Raw genomic sequence first — 5,745 nt, forward strand, 5'->3', positions numbered from 1 at the left:
ATCTACTGTCCTGGTTCTCTGCTCAGTCCCCTTTTTAAACAGACAAATGGGCGACTTCCCGTGGCTCCAATTGCCAGCCAAAGGGGCACCTGGACCGGTGTATTTTGTACGGAGAACCGCTGCTCCGGGGCGCCGACAAAGCAGCCGCGCGGGGCACAGCAGCGGCGCCGGCCGGCACAACCACACTGGCCGAAACAGCCGCGCTGGTGACCTGTGGAGCTCCTCCGCCTGGGAATTTCCTAGTCTGTGGGCAATAAAAATGCGGCGTCCACTCACCCTCTGCGCTTTCACTGGGAGCTGCAATCCTGAGCTGTTCCTAAACGGCCATTTTGGATCTAAAGTCCTTGTTTGTTTTTTTAGAGTAGGATCTTGCCCTGTTACCCAGACTGGAGTACAGTGGTGCAATCATAGCTCACTGACCTCTACCTCTTGGGTATAAGCCATCCTCCCACCTCAGTCTCCCCAGTAGCTAAGAGTATCAGTGCACACAAAATAATTTTTGATTAAATGTTTTATTGCCTTTTTATTCAAAAGCCATACTTAATCAATATAGAAAATATAAAATAATAAAAACTACAGAAGAAATAAAATTTATCAACAATTAACAACTAGAAATAATCACTTAGACATTTAATCACTCTTGCAATATTTCCATTAATAGCTATTTATCTAGTGGATGGAATATTTTTCTACGTTATTTCCTAATTAGTCATCTCTAATATAAATGGAAACTTTTGAAATTCATCTTATATATCGATCCTTTGATTATTTTTTCAATAATTTTAGTTAACTCATTTGTACTGTTGAAGTATATTATCTTTTTCTGAAGATTATTGCCTCTCTATTATATGTAACGTTTCTGTTTCATATTTTATGCACTGGTTGTAACTTCTAGAAGAATGTCAAATAAAAATTATAATACATGACATCATTATCTGATTTTAATGGAAGCACATGTAGATATTTTGCTCTTTGGTTTGAGATAAATATTCTATGTCATCTGAAAAAAATTCTTATTCTCAGTTCCAGGGGACTTATTACAGGAATGGTTGTAATAGTTATTATATGTTTTCTAAATTGACATATAATTCACATACGAAAATTCAGTGGTTTATGACATATTCACAAAGTTGTGTAACCATTTCCACTAATTCCAAAACGTTTTCATCACCCCAAGAAGAAATCCCACACCTGTTAGCAGCCAATCCCATTCCTTCCCTTCCCCTGAATCCCTGGCAACAATGTATCTGCTTTCTGTCTCTATAAATTTGCCTATTTGAATATTTCAGTGACATAGAATGACACATTATATTGCCTTTTGTGTCTGGCTTCTTTCACTTCACAGGTTTTCAAGGTTCATCCATATATAACATGAGATCAGTTCTTCACTCTACAGCTAAACTATATACCATTGTATGGATATACTAGATTTTGTTTATTCTTTCATCATTTGATAAACAGGTAGGTTGCTTTCACTTTCTGTATTAGGTGAATTATTTGTATTATGAATAATGTTGCTGTGAATATTCACGTACAAGTTCTTATGTGGACATACGTTTTCAATTCTCAGAATTTACACCTGTTTTTTTCCTAAAAGTTTTATAGTTTTAACTACTATGGTTAGGTCTTTTTTTTATTTTTAGGGTTTTTTTAAAAATATATTGTGAGGTAGAGATTCAACTTCACCTTATTGCATACAGATATCCAGTTGTCTCAGCACAATTTGCTGAAAAGATTATTCCTTCCCCCATTAAATTATCTTGACATTCTTGAAAAATCAGCTGACTATAAGTTTACTGGTTTATTTGTGGCTGTTTTTAATATCTACTGAGATAAACATAAGATTTTTTTTCAATATGAAGCACTGTTAGAATTAATAATTTTTAACTCTCTTCAGTCAAGAGATGACTCAAATTCAGGTATGATGAAGTACTCTTTTTTTTTTTTTTTTTTTTTTTTTGAGACAGAGTGTCACTCTGTTGCCCAGGCTGTGAGAGTGCATTGGCACAATTATGGCTCACTGCAGCCTCAATCTCCCGGGCTCAAGTAATCTTCCACCTTAGTCTCCCAAGTAGCTGGAAATGCAGGCATGCACCACCATGCCTGGCTAATTTTTGCATTTTTTGTTTTTCATAGAGATGGGGTTTTGCATTTCGCCTGGGGTTTTCTCAGACTGCTAGGCTCAGGCAATCCACCTGCATTGGCTCCCAAAAAGCTGAGATTACAGGTGTCAACTATGCCAGGCCAGTCATGGTGAGTTACTCTTTTTGTACTCTGCTAAATTCGATTAGCTATTATTTTGTATTAATAAGTGAGACTGACATATTGCTTCCTTTTTTAATGGCATCTTTTTCAGGCCTTGTTATGAGGTTTATGTAGGTTTTATAACATGAGCTCCATCTTCTATGATTTGAGAAAATAAAGAGTTTAAAGGAATTCATAATTTAAAATGTTTGAGGTCCCCTGACGCCTCTGGAAGTAATTCCCTTACTCTTATCTGTGAGGTCTCAGGTATCTGAAAAATTATGTATCCAAACCACAAATGAATGCTTAACTCAGTTGTGTTTCAGTTATGATTTAAGAACAAGTCACTAACTTAAGAACAATGTTATTCTCTTCTCCCCCGTCCACGTCAGCTGAAGTTATCCTTTACATTAATAGTTTGCTTACCCGAGGTTGTTGTCATCTTTCATTTTTCCTGAACACTCATCATGTTTCCCTTGATCTGCAGCTGCTGCTACTTAATCTAAAGAAAATGCAGCCTGTGCAGTTGACATATTTGCTTTCCTAAATACCTTGCATCTGTCTTTACATTGAAGTTTGCATCTCCTTGTGATGGTTAGAACATAGGATTGGAGCCAGGCTGGTGTACACCAGCCATATGACCTTTGCAGGGGGCTTTGCTTACTCACCAACAATACACGGATAAAAATAGGACCCACCTCACTGGATCGTGGAGAGCATTACATGATTTAGTATTCATAAAGTGTTTTAAAATGATACTTTGCCCTTAGAATACAGAATTTAGTACTTAAACACACTTGTCTCTGACAGGCTGAAATTTCAGAGCTTAGATATCAGGCCTCATTTCAATTCCCTCCCATATGATTTTTTAAAAATAAACTATTCTCCTCGTTAGTACTCACTATTTCTGGATCAACAGCCTCCCCTTCTTTCACAGTGTCCTTTGTACTCTGTCTATGAAGCCCCCTCAAACACATATAGCTCTTCCAAGAAGAGTTTCATAAAGCTGGAGCTCTTTTTTCTTCCTGCTGATCCTCAACCTCTTTTCACACCAAATTTAAAAGGTTTGTGGCCTCTGCTGCATCTTTAAAAGGCTGATATCATCCCCATCGCTGATGTCCCTTTTAAGATGACTTCATGGCTTCATGCTGCACGTGCACCAGCAGAAGAAATGCATCCCACATGAAGCCAGTGGAAAGCACCATGGCCTCAGCTCACCACACACAGGTAGATTACTACTCTGCTGAGCTCCATACCCTCACGACTAGCCCCCTTCTGAACGTATCTGTCTCAAACTCAGCTTGTTCAAAGGTGGCTCTATCAGAGTCCCAAGCAAACCTTCTTCTTCATTGTCTGCAAATGGCACTGACATTTTGCCACCCAGAAAAAACCCTAGCAGTCATTCTGGATGCCTTCCTCTCACCATCCTCATCACACACCAGCCACACTTTATCAATCTTCTAAATTTCCCCTGAATTCACCCTGACACCCACACTTTACCTGGACCCCTTGTCACCATGCTGGTTCTCATCCACTCTTGACCCTTTTCGCCAGAGTGACCTTTACAAATGCAAATCTGACTTCGGATTTCTCCAGAGTGTCTTATAATTTTCAGGGTGGATGGTCAAGTTTCCTAATTTTGGCTCCAAAGCTCTTTGTGACTGTCTGTCTGCATGCAACAAGGAGCTCAGAGCTGCTCTTTTCAAGGCTGGTTTCTCCATGTCAGCTCAACCCCCTCTTTCCTGCTTTGCTCCTCTCCTTAGATTTCCCCATTTTCCACCTTATCTATCTCTTCCTTTCTATTGGATCATTTCCATTGGCATAAACTTGCTCTCTCCCCCATCTTTGTCCAGCTACATCCATTGTTGCCTTCCTTTCTAATAGACTTGCCTGCAGAGATGTCCAAGGCTTACCTCCAGCAGTTGCTTTCATGTCTGCTGCTGCCCAGTGTCCATCTGACCTCTGCCCTTCTCAGCTGCAGAGACTGCTCTCATCAGAACTGTCAGCAACCTCGTGCGTCAAATGACATACACCTTCTCCTCAGCTCACTCCAACTCTCCCTATCATTTGACACTGCTCACCACTCCTGAAAATTATCTTTTCTTATTTCTGTTGACTTTGAAGAAAATTCTTAAGAAATGCTCCTCACTTCATTCCTCCCTACTTCACAGGGCACATGCTAACTCTGCCAGCACCCTAGTTAGTGTCATCCATCCACTGTTGTGGCTTTTTAGTATGGTACCATTTATTTGTAGGTAACTTTCTCATTTACATTTCCAGTCTAGATTGAACTTCTAAATAACATGAACTTCCCACTCAACATCTCTGCTCAGATGTGCCATTAGCATTTAGAACTGACCGTGTCTCAACTGACCTCTATCACCCACCTCCCAGCACGTATGCCTGTATGTCTACAGGCAGACACATGCTGATATGCATGTCCAACACAGGCATGCATGCTCACACACAAACACACCTATACTGAAATCACCCTCCAAAGTTCCCCTTATCAGTTAATGCACAGCAACCCTCATTTGTTCCTCCTAGGAACTTGGGAGTCCACCATGACAAGCCCCTTTCTCCCACCCCTGCATGTACCCTTCCCCAAGGCCTTTGGATTCTATCCCTCAAATAAGTCTTGAAGGCACCACTCTTCTCCATCTTTGCTTGGGACAGCCTTTTCGAAGTCACCATCATTCCTGGCCTGGACTCTCTCAACAGCCTCCTAACTGATCTCTCCACTTCTCATTTGCTTCTTTTGCTACTATTCCAATCCATGTCCCATACATGATGGAGTGAGCTTTTAAAAACAGAAATCTGATCATGTCACTTCTTAAAACCATTCAAACTTAGAATGATGCATATGCTAAGACAGCGTGATTGGGAAAGGGCCCTCTGAAAAACAGATATTTAAGCTGCAACCTCCAAGATGAGCAAGGGGGCAGCCAGAAGAAAGACAGACAAAGGTACATTCCACTTAGAGGGGACAGCAAGGGCAAAGGCCCTGAAGCATGAACATTTGAATCCTTTAAGGAAAGAAGGGGGCCCATGTGGTTGAAGCACAGTGAATGAGGCACAGAATGTTGAGAGATGGTGATGGAGAAGGCAGCAAAGGCCCGGCCATACAGGACCCTTTAGGTCATGAAATGGGAACTTTCATAATTGTTTTACATGCATGCCCTCAGGCCATAGGCTCCACAGAGCAGCATCCATGTCTGCCTGGTCCCCTTTGTTCATTTGTTCCCCATGTCCACTTCAGTCCCAGGCACATCTTTATGAGCTAAAGGAGAGACAAATGCCCCCAGCATTCCAGCCAGATCAGGTGGCTAGCAATTCCCCAAATATATCATGTCTGTTTCCTCTCCTAATGGCCTTGTTATTTTCTAGTGGTGAGGTTCTCAACCAAGGGTGGTTTTGTCCCTGGGGAACATCTGTTAATGTCTGAAGACATTTGTGACTGTTACAACTGTAGGGCAGGGGATGCTGCTGTCAGTCAGAACC

General features: G+C 41.1%; 1 protein-coding gene across 1 annotated transcript in view; it reads right to left on the reverse strand.

Moving 5' to 3' along the window:
• Positions 1 to 5,704: 5,704 nt before the first annotated feature.
• Positions 5,705 to 5,745, reverse strand: part of FAM170B (family with sequence similarity 170 member B) — a 3,532-nt gene continuing 3,491 nt past the window's right edge. The window contains exon 2 of the mRNA XM_032266870.1: positions 5,705 to 5,745. This exon is cut by the window's right edge and continues 1,855 nt beyond it. The gene's annotated coding sequence lies outside the window, so the exon portion shown is untranslated.

Source organism: Sapajus apella, unplaced genomic scaffold, assembly GCF_009761245.1.
Source record: "Sapajus apella isolate SASKATOON/1434 unplaced genomic scaffold, GSC_monkey_1.0 scaffold161, whole genome shotgun sequence".
NCBI classification, from domain to species: domain Eukaryota; kingdom Metazoa; phylum Chordata; class Mammalia; order Primates; family Cebidae; genus Sapajus; species Sapajus apella.